The sequence below is a fragment of the Erythrolamprus reginae genome, chromosome 2 (genome assembly GCF_031021105.1).
Source record: "Erythrolamprus reginae isolate rEryReg1 chromosome 2, rEryReg1.hap1, whole genome shotgun sequence".
Classification (NCBI taxonomy): Eukaryota; Metazoa; Chordata; class Lepidosauria; order Squamata; family Dipsadidae; genus Erythrolamprus; species Erythrolamprus reginae.
Genome location: NC_091951.1, coordinates 125,477,852 through 125,497,091, shown reverse-complemented (window position 1 = coordinate 125,497,091; position 19,240 = coordinate 125,477,852). Strand labels below are relative to the sequence as shown.

At 40.1% G+C, this 19,240-nt stretch overlaps 1 protein-coding gene across 3 annotated transcripts in view; it reads left to right on the top strand.

The window, feature by feature from the left end:
- The window catches only part of UBTD2 (ubiquitin domain containing 2), a 73,507-nt gene that overhangs the window by 8,426 nt on the left and 45,841 nt on the right, over positions 1-19,240 (top strand). Inside the window, exon 2 of one of the 3 annotated variants that reach the window (XM_070739420.1) lies at positions 7,254-7,371. The exons of the other annotated variants lie outside the window; for them this stretch is intronic. The gene's annotated coding sequence lies outside the window, so the exon portion shown is untranslated. The remainder of the gene's footprint in view (positions 1-7,253; positions 7,372-19,240) is intronic. 3 annotated transcript variants of the gene reach the window in all.

Here is a 19,240-nt window from a genome sequence, read left to right as displayed (position 1 = left end):
AAATGTTTCGATCATGTCCCCCCTTTTCCTTCTGTCCTCCAGACTATACAGATTGAGTTCATTAAATCTAGATGATCCATCTAGTCTGCCCTTATACTATTTTCTGTATTTTATCCTAGGATGGATATATGTTTATCCCAGGCATGTTTAAATTCAGTTACTGTGGATTTACCAACCACGTCTGCTGGAAGTTTGTTCCAAGGATCTACTACTCTTTCAGTAAAATAATATTTTCTCATGTTGCTTTTGATCTTTCCCCCAACTAACTTCAGATTGTGTCCCCTTGTTCTTGTGTTCACTTTCCTATTAAAAACACTTCCCTCCTGGACCTTATTTAACCCTTTTCAATTATCATAAAATGATAGAGTCCTGATTGAGCTGCTAACTGACAGCTCAATGAGGACGTTCTTCCTGATGTAAAACTTGAACCTACTTCCTTATAGTTTTAATTTTCGGGCCTGGTCTTGCCCTTAATGATAGTGTTTTTTGAATCTTGGTAACTTTATGATGTCTGGACATTTTCTCCCAGAATTTCCCAGCCAAGCATCCTGGATTCTGGGATTTGAACTTCACACATCATAAAGCTGCCAAGATTGAGAAACACTGCTTTAGAACAGTATATGATAAGTATATTTCTTCAATGTGACAACTCTCCTGATATTTAAAGATTGTAATCATATCTTACCTTAGTCACCTTTTATTTAGGCTGAATGTATGGAGACTGAACTCTCCTCACAAGCTTTGTTTCAGAGTCTCTTACACTCCTCTGAATCTATTCCATTTTGTCACTGTTCTTTTCAAATTGGTGATCAAGAACTGAATATTTTATGGCAGATGAGATTTGACCACAACAGTGTGAAATGGAATACTGTACTTTCTTCCTATAGTCTGAACTGTAGCCTCCTAGTAACATATCCCAAAATAGCTTTGTCTTTTAAGCAGCTGCATCACATTGATGATTCATGTTTAACCTGTGGTCAACGAGATCTGTTTCAGATGTTCTACTACCAAGTGAGGTCTTCCCCATCCTATACTTGTACCTTTAATTTTTCCTACTCTGATGTAGAACATGGTATAAAATTTGACCTTATTCATTTCAGCTGCTCAAGCCCATCTAGATATTTATAAAAAAATCTGTTCTCTAAAACATTACCACCCAAACCTCAGACTTTATATCAGCTGTAAATTTAATAAGTGTTATCCCACCTCCATCATCCAAGTTATTGATAAATATTTAACAGCATAGTACATTCTGCTTGATATCTTTGTCTAAATTGAAGTGGAGCATGAACAAACCCTCTGGCCCTGTACGCCATACACTAAATAAATAAATAAAATAATATATCAGAGACTTGTTGAAGGGTATTCTGAATTTCAGGTACAATGTGTCTACAGCGGGGTACCCCAAAGTATCAAGTATTGTTCCTCAAGGTTTGATGGGCTTGTCACACAGGGTTATAGTACTTTTCACAAAGTCAACCAGATTGTTTAAACTGGATTTGACACCCCCCCTCCCCCCATATATTGAGTAGATTATTATTATTATTATTATTATTATTATTATTATTATTATTATTATTATTTATTAGATTTGTATGCCGCCCCTCTCCATAGACTCGGGGCGGCTCACAACAGTGATAAATACAATACATGGTAACAAATCTAATAATTAAAATCTAAAAAAACAGTTTTACATTAAAAAGTCTAAAAAGAAAAGATGTTGGTTATTGATATTAAAGGTATTGTCCAGAATGTAAACTGCTCCAAGAGTGGCACTTTTTTCTAGTCCAAATTCCACTGCAATATCTTAGCTGTATATTGGGACAATTCCATTGCGTGTTGTTTTTTTCATACACTTTAGATCATCCATGTAGAGGAAGTGAGATAGGTTGACAGATATTTTTGTTGTTTGATAGCCCTGGCCTGGCTTATTTAGTAATGTTGATAGAGAAATCAACACCATGACAAACAGTCGTGGTGTAGTGTCCTTGAAAGATTCTTCTCTTGATGTTAACTTCTATCAGTCTATCACCATTGACCAGCAATTATGTTTTCCACTGTGCCATTGATCTGTGCGCAGAGCTTCTGATGTTTCTACTGACTCCTGTTATTTCTAGGCATTTCATTATCCAGCAACGTGGCACAGTGTCAAATGACTTGTAATCAAACCAAGTCACATTCCAATTGGTCTTCCTTCTCTTACGTTTTTCAAAATTATCTTGTCTGTTAGGAGCTGATCTTTTGCCCCTTTGCTGTTTGGGTGGTTTTCTTTCTTTCTATACCAATGGAAGATGCTTATTAGGATTGGTCACACAATCATCCTTATAGTACTTCTAACACTATGGGTTAATGTAGTATGTATTTAAAAATTTCATATAATATATAGAAGTTGATGAAAATCTGAAAGTCCATGGTTACTGAGCAGAAGAATTTAGGGATCCTTTGTCTGCACAGCATTCCCTAATCTATTATGCTACCATAGTAACTCTATCAAAAGAGAAAATAAGTTTAGTCAGGCATGAATGGTCTTGGCAAGCCCATGATGAGCAGTGTTCCAATTTTTGAGGTCATCATCAGAGAGAGGAGGAGGTCAACCTGATTTCCAAAGCACCTGAAGGCCAGGCAAGGAATAATGGATGGAAACTAATCAAGGAGAGATTCAACCTAGAAATAAGGACAAACTTTCTGGCAATGAGAACAATCAACCAATGGAATAGCTTGGGTGGCGGGTTGGACTAGATGATCTGTAAGGTCTCTTCCAATTCTGTTAATCTGTCATCTGTTACTTGTAGCTTGCCCACCCAAGTGCTCACAGACATAATTGTGGCAATGTTGAAAATTGGACACAATATTATATTCTTGATAATACAGTGGTACCTCTACTTAAGAACTTAATTCGTTCCATGACCAGGTACTTAAGTAGAAAAGTTTGTAAGTAGAAGCAATTTTTCCCACAGGAATCCATGTAAAAGCAAATAATGCGTGCAGACCCATTAGGAAAGAAATAAAAGCTCGGAATTTGGGTGGGAGGAGGAGGAGGAGGAGGAAGAGGAGGAGGACAGCCCAGAAAAGCCCGAGATGGCCGGGATTAAAGTTATTTAATTTAGCTAAGTTCTCTCCTACTTTCTTTGTCTATACTAAGCTATGGTTCATGCCTTTACCCAGTGGCATGTGACAATCATTAAGTGTTGTACCTCATGATTCTTGACAAATGTATCTTTTTCTTTTATGTACACTGAGAGCATATGCACCAAAAACAAATTCCTTGTGTGTGCAATTACACTTGGCTAATAAAGAGTTCTATTCTATTCTATTCTATTCCATTCCATTCCATTCCATTTCTCTTTTCGGGGGAGAAAACCCAGATACAAAATAGGAGTTAAATTAGTTAATTAGCCTTTTCACAATTCCATTTGCCAGTTTTTGATTATAATGGAATTCTTCCCTCTTGGGCTAATTTTTGTTTCTAATGAACCAAATAATTATTTTTGTTATTTTTGGTATCTTTCATGAACCACTTCTCATTCTGATTGTTAGCCTTTCTAATTCTTTTCTGAAAGTAGCATTGTTACTTCCAGAAAAGAAGTAACAATGTTCCATTTTTATTTAAGTATGCTTCTCTGCTTCTATTTCCCATATGTTTTCTTTTCAACTTTTTGGAGACGTTTGCATATATGGATATTGGTGCATTTTTCTTATTTTTCCTTATGAGAATTGTTAGTGATTGCGCCTTTGGTATCTCATTTCACAGACGTCCCCATTCTTTCTGAACACTTTCTGATTTTGAGATACTGAAAACCGAGGATGCAGATCTGCTTCCTCGTAGGTTCTGCTCCTCTAGATTTCACAGATTCAAAGACAGTATCATTGGTTCACTCTAGATATTTCACTGTTTCAACCAATTCCTTTTTATGGGGGAGGATAAGATTTGGGATAGCAAATCTTCTTGTTCTTTCTTCCACCTTGTGACAAGTAAAATTGAGAGCAAGAAGGGGCAAGACTTAGTGCCTGTTCTTTTTGAATAAAATGTAGCTTTCCAATGCTGTATGCCAAATATGAATCTTCACAGTGATGTTGATTACAAGATATTTGCCTCCATGGGTTAAGGTCTCTATTTTATGTATTGCTGAAGAAACACCTGAAGTTTTTAGTGGCTTCTCTTGGCTCTAATCCATTGGTCACCAATCTTTGAAGTCTGGTAGCCCAGTGGGGGGAGGGAGAGAGGGGAAGCAGGTCACACAAGTGGCAGGCTGGCACACAAACTCACAGGTCAACTTGCATGAGCAGTGGCCCAGCATGCAGACACACACTCGGGCAGCTAACCTTGCGTAAGTTGAGCTGTGCGCATACACACCAGCCTGCCGCTCATGCAAGGTGAATTACATGGTAATGTGTGCTGGCCCATCGCTCATGTAACCTACTTCCCCCCTCACCACATTGTGCCACTAGTTTGCAAAGGTTGGGAACTACTGAATTAGGCTGTTATTGATAGGAAAATTGACAGCTTTCTTAAAGTGTGAAACAAATGTCAAGTTTATGGCTTATATAAAAGAAGTTCAGTTATTAGAGTTCAGTTATTATTAGCTTTTTGAACATAATAATTTAGTGGTTATTTAATGGTGAACCTTTTTTCCCTCGGGTGCCAAAAGTGTCCATGGACCCATAATGCAATACCCCTCCTGCATGTCCCAACCCCTGCACATGTGTGCGCGACCCATCAAACATGCATGTGTGCCCCCCCCCATTTTGGCCTTATATCCCAAAACAGCCGTGGGAGGGGGGGAAGCCTCTTTCCCGGGGGAGGGGGAGCCTACCATCTCCAAATGGAGCTGAGAAGGGGGAAAAGCCTTGTGTGCCCAAACAGCACTGGGGTGGAATCTCCAGAGATCTGGGAAAGCACGTACAGTAGAAAGTGAGGAGAAAGCATGAGCTTGTCTGACCCGAAAATCAGCTAACCAGTGGGAGGCACTCACACATGCGCAGTAAAGCTGAACTGGTCAATGGCTTGTGTGTCTTCAGAGAGGGCTACGTGTGCCACAGGTTCGCCATCACGGCACTATATCATTGTTGCATCTAATTTTTCTCTGGTGTAAGCAGTGAATAACCTTAAAATATATACATCTTACAATAAAATTAAATAGTCTAATGTACTACAAGCATAGATTTATACATAGAGTCTTTGGAGTATATAGAGTCTTCGGAGAGGGGCAGCATATAAATCTAATAAATATTTATTTATTTATTTTATTTATTTATTTATTGGATTTGTATGCCGCCTCTCTCCGTGGACTATTAAAACACAACATGTAGGATTTCCATATATAAAATCAAAATGGCCACATGATGAGTACAGATGCCGTATTGTCCTCAATAAAACAAGTTTGGCAATTTTCAAGCTTTGTTTTTAACCCCCCCCCCCTCCAAATAAATTCAAAATGTTGTGAGGTAGTGAAAGATCTCTGTATTTGCACATGAAACATCCTGTTCGACCATTGTATACATTTTTTAAAAAAGATATTTCTTTATTATACCCATGACCATGATTAAATTATAGGATGATGCCTGTCATCTGAAAAGGGTTACACAGATTGCTCAATTGGACTTCATAACTTATTCAGAGATAGTACCTTTGAAGTAGTAATGACTGAGACTTCACATCAAGAAGTGTTTACCTTGGGATTTATAATTCCCATGCAAATTTTATTCTAAGAACAAGTCATGTCATCTGTTTCACTCTAATTATAGTGAATTAGCCCCCATAAATCTTTAGTAGCCAACCAGTCTTTTTCTCCCTTCCTCTCCCATGTGTGTCCCTTTCTCTCTGTATGTATGTATGTAAAAGGAACATATATTTTGACAGTCTTAAAACTTGCATGTGTTCATAGAAGTGGATTTTATAAGCATGGATTATTAGCATCACTCTTGAATCTTTGAGTAAGTGGGGAGGGAAAGAGAGGAACAAAGAGTCTTTGTTAGCAGCACTATTTAGCATAACAAGATTTTTATAATTAAATAATCTTTTCAAATGCAGTTGCATCAGTTCCTAATAGCTAGATGTTACTATGCAGTCATTTTGTTTCTGCTGCAAGCATACTGCATATGGATCACTTTTCACATGTCATGTTTTCATTGAGAAAAAAAAAACCTGACTTCTGTGAGGATCCATGACTTAAATTTCATAAGTTTTTGTGAGCTCTTTTGGTTTTGTTTCTTATGTTTTCACTGGAAATGCAAAATGATTACTCAAAACAGATATCTCTTGATATACGAAATTTTATGATAGAATAACTGTAATCAGTTTTCTACAAAATGTAAGGGCAGTATTTAAACTAATGTGATGTGCTATATTTTCCCAAAAGAAAGATGGCTCTAAATTTAAGATAACTTGCTTTCCCCAAAGACACTAAATAGACAATGGGAAGACAGCAAAATAAACAAACAGATCCTATGCAATGTCTAGCTTCTTCATCCTATCAACCAAGGATTAAAAACTGAATTTTACCCCTATTAGAGTATTCATGTGACACAGCTGCATATGAGTATTACATTTACAAGAAACCAAGTTTCCCCTAGGGAATCATGGAAAGCCGACATTCTCCAAAGGAATAGAGACACCATAACTAAAACTGTCTGCTAGAAGTCAAATTCCTGCTTGCACAATCCTCCTGAATCAAAGGAAGATTGAAAAATAAACTTACTCAAGAGGAACTTATCTCAGTTCCTCTTGAGTAAACATTACAAACATAAAAAAATTGAAGTTGACTTGGGAACATTTGTATCGGGAACACCAAACTGTTTCCAGAATGAAAGGATTAAATGGCGATATCACTGTTGCCTGGGTGATGCCCAATTGGGGGGTCCTTTCATGTCCTGTTAAGTTGCCCACCAAAATAATACCCAAGTATCTACTTGCAGCCTCCTACTTTTGACTGCTTGATCAGCAGGAGTTGAAGCATGTAGTGGGAATTCACCCTGTCCTGCAGCAGAAGTCATGTCTCAAGCATGAGCCTGCCGATAATCCTAACCTCATGAATCACTGTGCTCTTAGGTGGATAAAAATCGATGACTTTTTTAAAAAATTAAATAAGTTTTTTTTAAAATCAAATTTACTTTAATAAAATACTTCTGGAGTAAAATTCTATCTAAAGATAGTTTTCTATTCAAGACACATTAATAATTTAGTTTATTCAGCATAAAGTGAAACTTTCTAAGCAGCTTATAAATATAATATTAAAGAGCACCTGTTATTTCAGATTGATTATGGCAGCGCCCCTTAGCGGGCATCCACTCACCTGCTGCCTGCAACGTCCCTCATCTTGCTGTGTCACTGCTGCATCACCAGCCATCCCATTAAAGTGAACAGGACTGTCGGTGAGTCAACAGCGGGTCAAAGGAGGAGCTGCTGCAGATGACAGTTGTTCTTTAAAAATTATGATTTAAATCAAATTGATATAAGTCTTTTTACTGGTGATTTAAATCATCATTTAAATCAAATCCACCCTCCACGTTTTCCTATTTGAGAGGAGCTGCTGAGAGACCTGGGATTCCATCTCAGCTCCTAATTGCAAGGGAGCTGGCACAGACATTGAGCTCTACCTTCTCCATATCTTAATCACTTTGAAAATTATTTAATTTACAAATGAAGAGAGATTTCCTCTCTGCAAAGATAAAACCCCTTGTGATGAGCTAAATCTTCTTTTGGAAATTACAAAAAAGCAAGAAAAAATATTTTAATTTAAACTTTCATTGAGCAAAATGCTCAATAAAGAGAAGATTTAAGAAAGTTATAAAACTGATAAGAAGACAATGTTTTTGTTCTTTACTACTTTTACTTTGGTGAAAGTGTTTGCACCAAAATTTTACTAAGCCAATAAAGGAGTCCAGTCCTTGTTGTTTATTCTTAAAGAATATATTTAATTGGCAGATTTTGTATAACAAGAAGATACATTTTGTTAAAAAAAGACAAAGAATCGAATCCTGCAGCATCATTTTAATACAATAGAAATAACAGCTTTGAAAGACAAATTGGAATTTTATGTAAGGAAAAATAATATATTTTCCTGATTGAAAAAAAAAAGAAAAAGACCCCATTTGGATGAGACCAATTAGAATATGTGATTTTTTAACAGCAGAGATTTAGATTGAATTCTGTTCAAAAAGTGACAGATTTGTTAGAACAGGCTGTCAAACTAAAGCCCATTGGTTAGATGCATCATATGCTGCCCATGCCCATGCATGGTTTAGCGAAGTGAGGAAAAGTCCCAATATGGTATGTGTAATGTTGGGCGAACCAAACTTGCATAGTTCGGGTCCGTGCCGAATTTGGCTGAGTTCGGTACACCGAACCCGATCCTGGACTTTTTCAGAAGTCCGTGTTCAGGTTCGGTGTTCGATCAAACCCCGTGATACTATTGCAGCAGCGGGGGGGGGGGGGGTGAGGCGCTCTGCACATGCCGTCTATTCAGGATCCCGGCCGGCAGCTTCAAGCGGGCAGTGGGCAGGAGGGAGAGATGGGAGGGCTCCGCCCCTGAAGGGCTTTAAAGGGGTGGAGGGAATCCAGACCTTTGGAGCACAAAGAGGTAGGGGAGGCGTGGACTTTCCACAGACCGGGGGGATGCAATCAAAAGGAAGTGGGGAATCCCATTTCCCATTTGCTTGCCCCCCACATCAGGGGCGGGGTAAGAGCCGCACCTGACCATGGAGCCCACTTAGGAGCCTCTCACTTATTCCACCGCGGCTCTCCTGCTGGCTGCAAAGACAGGACTTTCTCCCCACTGAGCTCCTGTGGATCGGAGCCTGACCTCTCCCCCGCGCTTCGCCTCACGCTGGGCCAGAGGGATGGGCAGGCAGGTTCTGCCAGCCAGCTATTCAGGATCTTGGCTGGCAGCTTCAAACGGGTGGTGGACAGGAGGGGGAGGTGGGGAGGGCTCTGAGGCTCAAGCCACCCACTTGGCTTGTGGGGGGCAGGAGGGGCCACTCCAGACCCGGAGCTTTACCTCCCACCCCAGCGCTTCACCTCCCGCCATGCCAGAGGTGTCGGGATTCGGGGGGCCGAACCCGAACTCCGACGTCAAGTTTGGCCGAACTCGCTGAACCCGAACTTCAACTGGTTTGCCCAACACTAGTTATGTGACAACGGCATCCCTGTGAATGTTTTATAAAGTAAAATTCAATTCTTTCAGATGGGAGGCATGATTACTGGAAAAAAAATGGTTGGTACTCTCGGAGCTTGGTTGGTTTTTTTGCAAGACATTTTATTACCCAAATTAGGTAACATCCAAACCTAACCAACTACCTAAATTTGGATAATAAAAAGTCTGCAAAAAAAGAAGCAAGCTCAGATCACCAAGGACTCTAACCCCGAGCTACAAATATTCTCTTTTATTGATATAAAGAAATTAAAATATTTTTTAAATAATTTAAATAATGGTACTGATTTGAGATGCAAATAAATCCTTTTTAGATGTTATTTAATACAGCATGATTCTTAAGGCAAAAAGGTAAGAGAAGAAGGCAAGAAAAAATATTTTGGACAAGAAAAGGATTAAGGAAATCCCCAGGAAATATTAAGGATTTCTAATCACGATTTCACAACAATATTCATATTAACAGTAAGAGAAATGGAAATAAAATTGAATTACATGAAACAGAAATGATACTGAAATAATGTGCTATATAAAAATATTTCATTTATTAGTTTTATTTATTTATGAGAAAATAGAGGAATATGTCAGAAAAGAAAATTTACCAAAGATAACAAACAATTTCTAAACCTATAAGAACAAAAAAATCTCAAAAGGTCAGAAATTGTCTAGAAAGTATAAAAGTACTTTGACGTTGCTGGAGATATGAACAACATGAAGGGACATTTTATCATGAACGGTGGACATGTAAAAAGCCAAAAAAAGAAAGAAAGTACAAATAAATATATTAATTCGGAAGCTTTTAAAGACTAGCGTGCAATTGAAGCCAGAGACTTTTGTTTTGGTATTAAAGGACAGAGCTAGAAAAATGTTGTGTGATATATGTTATAGGATATAAATAATAATTTTTAAAAATTAGAATTATCCGTACAATAAATAGACCATCTGTATATATACAAACAACCTACTTCATCTCTAACAATACATGCACACAAGATTGTATTTACCGGTACGTATCTCTTCTTCCATTCTAGTGCAGTGACCTACATCCAGATTTCTGTAGTATGGTACAGATAGTCATTTGAATATCTAGCTGTGCTCTAAATGATTCCATATGTTAAAGTATCAAGCACTATCCAAAACAATGAAATGCTGAATCCCAATTACTTTTATTGATCACTATTACTTGCTTAATCCTAGCAATATAAGGTTTAAGCAAGTTAATATATGTATGGTTTTAAATTTATTTTTCTAAAATCTTCACAATATATGAAGGTGTAATAATAATGAACAATGGATTCTTTATAGCACTATATAAAAGTATTAACAGTAATGAATATCAGTTAAGTTATATGGAAAATACACAATAATTTCCTTTGATCTGTCCTGCCAACCTATTTGTTATATATAAAAATATGCTGAGGGCAGCATTTCTAGATCATTGATTGACTCTTAAAAAGTACTGCTTATTCCAGTTTTTATTACTCATAGGTGTAGTAGATGCAGTGTGAGTATTAAATTAAAGTATTTTTAAAATTTTCACCAGAACTAAAGAATATTGTATGTTTCACTCCCAAATAGGTCTTTAGTTAATAAACCCAGACATACATTTTCAAATTGTGGGAACATATAGATTTTTGTCTCTAATTGATAGAAGCATTTTTCCTTTTTCCTTTTTTTGTAACTCTATATTATATGCATCATTAACTATGTCTGTTATGTCGAGACCGGAAGTAAATACTAAGTAAATACTAATACTTGTTTTGTTGTGAAATTATTAATCTGCCCTATAATAAAATGAATTGGCATAGATAAAAAAAATTGGAAGTATCAGTTTACAACCATGACCTGTATGACGGAGAATCTCCATAGACATTGGTAATATCAGTTAGATATGCCAGGCTATAATGGGAAGTACTGTACTGTATATATCAGCAATGTTGGGAAGCTATATTGAAAAAATGGAAGTTTATCTACTATAACAATAATTTCATTTTTGAAATAGAGAATTGTTGTGTTTAAATGCTATACACTTTTTTATTCAAAGCTTTTAGGTGGAAACAATTTTTATTAAAATATTTCATTTTGGTTCTGCATGCACAGAATCAAAAAACCTTACCAGAACACGGGCACACTTGCGTCTTCATGCACAACTCAGCTACCTGCACGGGTGCAGCAGCATAACTCCGCTCGAACTCACGGGACCTCCAGAGCCATGGGGGCAAGCCCATTTAGGAGTTCTGGCTAGTAGCCCACTTCTGTCCAATTGTGAGTCTGTTCCAACTGGGCTGATTGGGAGGTGTTCTTCACTGGAACTGATTTTCCTGGGGGGGGGGGGCAGAAGCCTCTGCCCAGCTCCCTGCAAGACCTTTCCTTCCTTCCTTTTGATCGCTTGCTTCCTCTGAGCGCTCAGAGTGCCGGTGGCCACTTTCACTCTGGGCACTTTTACATAACAAAGCCAGCTCTTTTCAGGCTTCTGCTGCTCTAACTAAGCTCATTCACCTTAACGTCCAGAATTTTGCCTCCTTAACATTAATGGAGCTCAGCCATTGCCTATCCCACTTCCCTCCTTCCTTCTCTGCTCCATGTGGTGAACAGTCACCATTTTGACTCCAGCCATCCCAACGGTGCTCCAGGGCCTTGTGGCCTACAGTCAACAGCTAGGTGGACCTCTCCCTCCCTGGTCATTCAGATTCCTCCCACCCTAAAGGATCATTATTATTATTTCCTAACAAAAATATTCAATAAAAATAAAATAATAAACAAAAATAAATCAAAGCCGCCCAGTACTACTGACCAACCCAGAGGAGTCTTGTGCTCCCAGGTCAACAGTGTGCCATGCTCCTGGGGCACAGCACCAACAGCAGGTGCAGCAATAGCCCCAGGGCACGGCACCCACTCTTCTACCATACTAATTGCTGCAAACACTCATTAGAGCTGGCGACCCTGATGACTGACGCCAGTCTCTGAGGATGGGTGGCCCACCTGGATTCTCTTATGGCCCAAGGACAATGGTCCACGGCAGAGAGCAGGCTCAGCATCAACATCCTAGAGTTGAAGGTGATTGGGTTGGCATTCTGCCAATTCACCCATGGCCTTGGGCACTATGTCCTAGTCAGAACAGACAACATTACTGCAAAAGCCCACGTGAACCGACAGGGCAGAATGAGGTCTAAGGTACTAATGTTGGTGGCAAAGGAAATCAATTCTTGGGGAGAACGTTTTCTCCTCTCGCTCTGAGCGGACCACATCTTCGGCACGGAGAATGTCTAGGCGGATTGGCTCAGTATGTTGATCAGGTGGAATGGAGACTTCATCTGGAGATGTTTGGCAAAATAGCACAGACATTCGTAGACTGACAGTGGACCTCTTTGCCAGCCCCCTCAATGCTCAGACTAGTCAGTATTTCACCAGGTTTATCTCCCTGGAAGCATCGGGCATGGGAGTTCTTTGGTTATCATGCCTTTACCCCACTCCTGCTCATTCTATGAGTCATTTGAAAAGTCTTGAAGGAAGAGGTGGAGGTAATCCTCATTGCTCCATTCTGGCCACCTAGGTTGTGGTTCGCAGATCTACAGTCCCTGTCAGTGTCACCCCCACTGAGACTGCCCCAGAGACTGGACTTGCTTAGCCAGAGAATACTCTTCTATCCGAATCCCCAGTGGCTCAAGCTGATCACTTGGCACTTGAGCAGGTTGTCTGAGACAGAATCCCAGAGAAGTTCATTGCGACCATGCAGTCCTCCCGTCGACCTTCTACAATGAGGATCTACAATGCTACCTGGATGGTGTTCTGCAAGTGCTGTAACAACTTGGACTTGCTACCATCTGAGGCGACAGAGATTGAGGTACAGTGATCCCTCGATTTTCGCGGTCTCGATTTCCGCAAAATGCTATACCACGGTTTTTCAAAAAATAATAATTTAAAAATACTCCACGGGTTTTTTTCTATTCCACGGTTTTTCCCATCCGATGATGTCATACGTCATCACCAAGAGTCACTTCTCTGTCTCTTTCTCTTTCTTTCCCGTCATTCTCTGCTTCAATCATTTTCTCATTTTTCTTTTTTTCTCCCCTTTTTTCTATCATTTCTCTCTCTCTTCCTTCCACTCTTCTCTCTCTCTCTTTCTTCCTCTCTCTCGCTCCCTTCCTTTCTCAACTCTATCTTTCTTTCCTTCTCTCTTTCTCTATCTCTTCCCCTCTTGCTCTCTCTCTTTTTCTCACTTTCCCTCTCTCGTGCACCCACCAGCCTCCGGAGAATGCCTGTCCCGCCTCTCTTGCAGCAGAGGAGAAAGAGAGGTGGAGCGGGCGGGCGAAAGGACGAGCGGCGGGCGAGCGGCGGGCGGCGGGCAGGCGAACGGACAAGTGGCGAGCGGGTGAACGGACGAGCGGCAAGCAGCAGGCGGGCGAACGGATGAGCGGCGAGCGGCAGGCGGGCGAGCGGGCAAACGGACGAGCAGCGGGTGGGCGAACGGGCAAACGGACGAGCAGCGGGTGGGCGAACGGACGAGCGGCGGGCGGGCGAATGGACAAGCGGCGGGCGGCGGGCGGGCTAACGGACAAGCGGCGAGCGGGCGGGCGGGCGGGCGAATGGACGAGCGGCGAGATGTTTATTTTATTTATTTAGATAGATGTGTATTAGTTGCACTTTCATCGCTCCCCGGCTCCACCATCTGCGCATGCGCGGCCATGGAAAAAGGGCGCGCATGCGCAGATGGTGTTTTTACTTCCGCACCACTATATCGCGGATAATCGATTTTCGCGGGAAGTCTTGGAACGTAACCCCCGCGAAAATCGAGGGATCACTGTACTGATCTTTCTTCATAATGGCCTGGACAAGGGATTCAGTCCGAATTTGCTACACCATCAGATAGCGGCCTTGGTGATTTTCCTTTCAGGGGAGAAGTACAGTTCCTTGTCACAGCACCCTCACATCAAGAGATTCCTGCAGGCTGCGACCATGGCCTCCCTACCAGATATCCAACCTGGGATCGGCCAAAGATCTTGCGGTCCTTGACGGAGCCTCCATATGAATCATTCCGTGAGTCCTCATTGTCTCACCTTACATGCATTGTAGCCTTTTTGGTTGCAATCACGTCAGCCAGATAAATTTCTGAACTGGCAGCCTTGTCAGTGCGGGAGGATTTGTGCATCTTTCATGCAGATAAGGTGATATTACACTTAGAACCCACCATCCTACCTAAGGTCAACATGACCTTCCATAGCTTTCAGGACATCATTCTACCCACCTTTTGCACCTGTCCAGTTCATCCCAAGGAGAAACGCTGGCATACACTGGACGTTCAGCAGGCATTACACATCTACATTAAGCACATAGAATCTTTCCAGAGATTGGAAGCCTTGTTTGTCACCTTCCAGCCAACATCAATGGGTTGCAAAGTATCTCCTTCCACTGTAGGCAGGTGGGTTTGGTCTACCATCTCCAAGGTGGTAGCCAATGGGTTGCAGGCTAGAAGGGCCCCTTCCAGGATTACTGCCCATTCGACCAGGGGCACAGCTACTATGGCAGCATGGGCAACCCAAGCATGTCTGGAGAAGGTTTGCCGACAGGCGACCTGGGCTTTACCCTCTCCTTTTGTTAGGCAAAATTGACTCTTATGCATTGGCAGAGGCATCTTTCGGCCGGAGGATTTTACAGCAGATTCTCAGAGATTGAGGCCTCGCCAACCATTATGTCCCTCCCATCTTCTGTCTTTGGTTTGGGCACATCCCATACATGGTTGCTATACCCACCATGAAGGGGCATTGAACCTACCTGATATGTCTCTTCTACAATGGTGGATATAGCAGCCAGATCCTCCCTGTTTGGTGTTTTCTTCAATTGGCCTCAGCTGTTCTTTGGTTGACAGTTTCAGTTTGTCTATAGCACTTATAGAGTCTGTCACTACGCTTCTTCATCCGAAACTGGGGAAGGAAGAGCAACAATGACATCACAAGAAACCTTGGCAGGGTCAGTCCAATTAACGAGGAGACAGGTTCAACCCATACTTGGTTGCTATATCCACCATTTTAGAAGAGGCATATCAGGTAGCCCTTTTTCATACATTCGCATATCCAGTGACTTCAAATATACATGCATTTTTTCCAAATTAATACATTTTTTAGAAACAAAACAAAATCTGAAAGTATTTTTTATACTTTATATAGCTCACTCTATTTCTGAAATATTAAAATTAGAATATTGCAAGACTATATTGTTATTGCAACTTTTTTATTAAATTAGCAGCAGCAGCAGCAACAACAACAACAACAAAGAACTACCAAAGTATTGTCTGGATTCATACATCGTGCTAAGCCATAAGCCCTAGTTTATGAATCTCGGGTAGATTCACACAACATAGCATAATACATTAAAATACATTATGTCATAACATAGTTTTAAAAATCCTGTCATCCTATTTAGTCATCTCTTTATGATTTACACACACACACACACACACACACACACACACACACCTTGGCTGTTATCCAACAATTTATCATTTAATAAATGTAAAAAATAAATGTACTTTTCTATATATAGATGATAGACTTGATTTTGTAAGAAAGAGGAAGCCTCTCCAACCAGATAAAAATTGATGTTGAAGTAAGATGATTTTGTGATAGTAGATGTAAAATAACAAAAATGATGCTGTCACATTCTTTAGTAGCCAGCTGGAGATAATTAAAATTACATCTGGGAGTGTTGAAAGGCTTAAAGATGATTGTGACAACAGGTAAAAATAATAACCATTTACTGTTTGGGTAAATACTATATATAACAAAATATATAACATTTATAAACATCACAGGTCATGTAATGTACCTGGAAGTAATATAAAGTTGACAGACATGCTCTAATAAACATTTTCATTCCAATACTTTTTTAAAGTTTTCAAACATATGGTTTAGTAGTTCTCATTATGCATATTTCTCATTGGTAGAGGGATTTATTTTCTCAAGAATTAGAGAGGGAGATTGCTTTTCGACACCTTGAAATATATTTGATGTATAATACAATTCGATGAAGTTTTATTTGCAACCGATGCTTATCAATAGTGAAAAAGCTTCAGGCTAATAGAGAGAAAACATTGTTCTATCAATAGCATCACTAATAAAAATGTGAAAAGGGGGAGGGGTGTAATAAATGTCAGGCTTTACACAAAGCTTGGCAGTAAATCATGGGTCTCCAGACATTTAACCCTGAATTCATTTCTCAGCTACTTTTGGCAGCAGACATGACTCAGCTAGATTAAAAGCTTTATCACAGACAAAAATAAAGCCACAAACACAACAGTTGATTGCCCATAGCAGTGCAAGGAAGTCATATAAAGACAATGCCTATGACTCAGAGTTTGAGCACCAAGTTTTTTCCTCCTGCCTTTCTAGATTAGTGGATATTTGGCACAGTTGTAAATATCGAGCCTGGAAATATTACATGCTTTTCACCTCCTTTGCTTCTGGACTTGGGTATTTGGGATAATTGTTGTGTCGTGCTGTGAGCCGCCCCGAGTCTGCGGAGAGGGGCGGCATACAAATCTAAATAATAAACAAATAAATAAAATAAATAAATAATGGTTCCATTTCTACTTTGACTTAAAGTGACAAAATCTCACTTTTTCAGGCCCTATTCCTCTTTTCTCCTGATTCAGGAAAGCAGAGAAGGCATGATTTCCAACGGGTTCTTCCATTTCAGAACTCCCTTATCATCATCCGAAGGAAATTATTGTCTTTTAATAGATTTTAGAAAGTATGTCGAGATTTTGTCTAGTCTTAAACCCAAACTAGCCACTATATTTCAAGTTTCAGTTGCTGAACCATGGTTAACCCAAACTGATTCAGCAGAAATTCTAGAACATGATGTTTTATTCCAGACTCTGAACAAAACTCCCCCCACCCATCTTGTGAACATCCCTATCTGATCAGACATTGAGAAAAGGCCTCAAATATACCATAGTTGTTTCTCTTTTTGGCTATACTTTTTTATTGTTTTTCACACCTTACAAAGATTCCAATTTACATACCTCAAATTAAAATAAAATAAAATATCAGATGCCAAATTCTTAGTCAAATTAATCAATTTTTTCTAATTATTTATCCAATTTATTCTGGTATATATCATTCATGCTGTGCTACCTCCTTTCCATATACAGTGGTACCTCATCTTACGAATGCCTCTTCTAACGAACTTTTCAAGATGCGAACCCGGTGTTTAAGATTTTTTTGCCTCTTCTTCCGAACTATTGTCACCTTACGAACCCAAGCAGCTGCTACTGGGATGAAGGGGTTTCTTTTTTCCCCCTTTTTTGAAGAAAGAAAAGGGAGGGGCAGCTTGGAGGAGTAAAGATTTTGCATGCTTGCAAAGGCACTGAAACGGTGTCTTTATAAGAAAGAAAAGGGAGGGGCAGCTTGGAGGAATAAAGATTTTGCATGCTTGCAAAAGCACTGAAACGGTGTCTTTATAAGAAAGAAAAGGGAGGGGCAGCTTGGAGGAGTAAAGATTTTGCATGCTTGCAAAAGCACTGAAACGGTGTCTTTATAAGAAAGAAAAGGGAGGGGCAGCTTGGAGGAATAAAGATTTTGCATGCTTGCAAAAGCACTGAAACGGTGTCTTTATAAGAAAGAAAAGGGAGGGGCAGCTTGGAGGAATAAAGATTTTGCATGCTTGCAAAAGCACTGAAACGGTGTCTTTTTAAGAAAGAAAAGGGAGGGGCAGCTTGGAGGAGTAAAGATTTTGCATGCTTGCAAAAGCACTGAAACGGTGTCTTTTTAAGAAAGAAAAGGGAGGGGCAGCTTGGAGGAGTAAAGATTTTGCATGCTTGCAAAAGCACTGAAACGGTGTCTTTTGAAAAAAGAAAAGGGAGGGGCGCCCCCTTGCCTTTCTTCCTTCCCACTCACCCTTTAGCCTAGCCTTGCTTCTTCCACCCGCCCCCTTTAGCTGCTCCTCCCTGCCCTCTGTTCGCCTCCCTTCTAAAGTTTGGGATTTTCCTGAAGAATTTGCACACATTATTTGCTTTTACATTGATTCCTATGGGGAACATTGTTTCATCTTATGAACTTTTCACCTTATGAACCTCCTCCTGGAACCAATTAAGTTCGTATGATGAGGTACCACTGTACTATCATCCGGATTTTGGATATTGTTTTTCGCCTTCATGTGCATTTAAAGTGCTATAGCTATCTAGATTTCTCTTGGCTATTTGTTGTTTTTCATAACTATGCCATTGTGCTTCAGTCCATTTGTAGCCTTCTTACTAAACACATTCCTTCTTTTATTTTTTTTTAAATCCCTCATTTTATCGTCGCTGCCCTTAACAAAAGAAATATCCAAATTTACTTCTCTTTAAAACCCAAGAAGGAAAGAAAAAAAAAGAAACACTATTCATATCATATCTTAATCGAATTATAACAATGTCAATATACATTATACATAGGAGGAAGAGTTGTTGTTAGAAATTTTAAGATGTATTTCCTACTCAATTCACCTCACCTGCCCAGCAGCAGGCATTCCTCCTCACTTCTTCTGAGCTTATCCTCCAGTTTCACACAGAACTGTACCGCTTCCTGGTTTTACAGCCGGCCAAGCAGGATCGACTCCTCTCCTGCGTTCCGCGCTCTGGGTTTCTCTGATCTCTGGCCAGGCTCTGCCCCGCGGCTCTGGTTTCAGCCGCTGCTATAGGGACCCCCAAGATGGAAACGCAGGGGTTGCATGCTGCCGCGGAGGGAGTCCAGCCCAAGAATGATATAGAGAATATCAGTTAATTCATGGTCTGGGCTAATCAATATATCTGGGTCATCATTTGGTTCTGGAGAAGGGCATTGACAATTTGGATCACAGGTTGCCCTGTTTAAGAGAAAAGACCAGGAATATGCCCAATCTATCTAATAATGTAGGATAGGTAAGTGTCCTTAGGGGAGAGATGGTCCTGTAGATAACTTGGTCATATGTAACATAGGGCTTTAAAGCAGTAGTAAAATCTATATTTTATTGCCACTGGTTCTGTGGGCATGGCTTGGTGGGAGTCATGTGACTGGGTGGGCGTGGCCAACTTTTTTTTAACCCTTTAAAGCATTTTTAATACTTAAAAAGCAGACTCT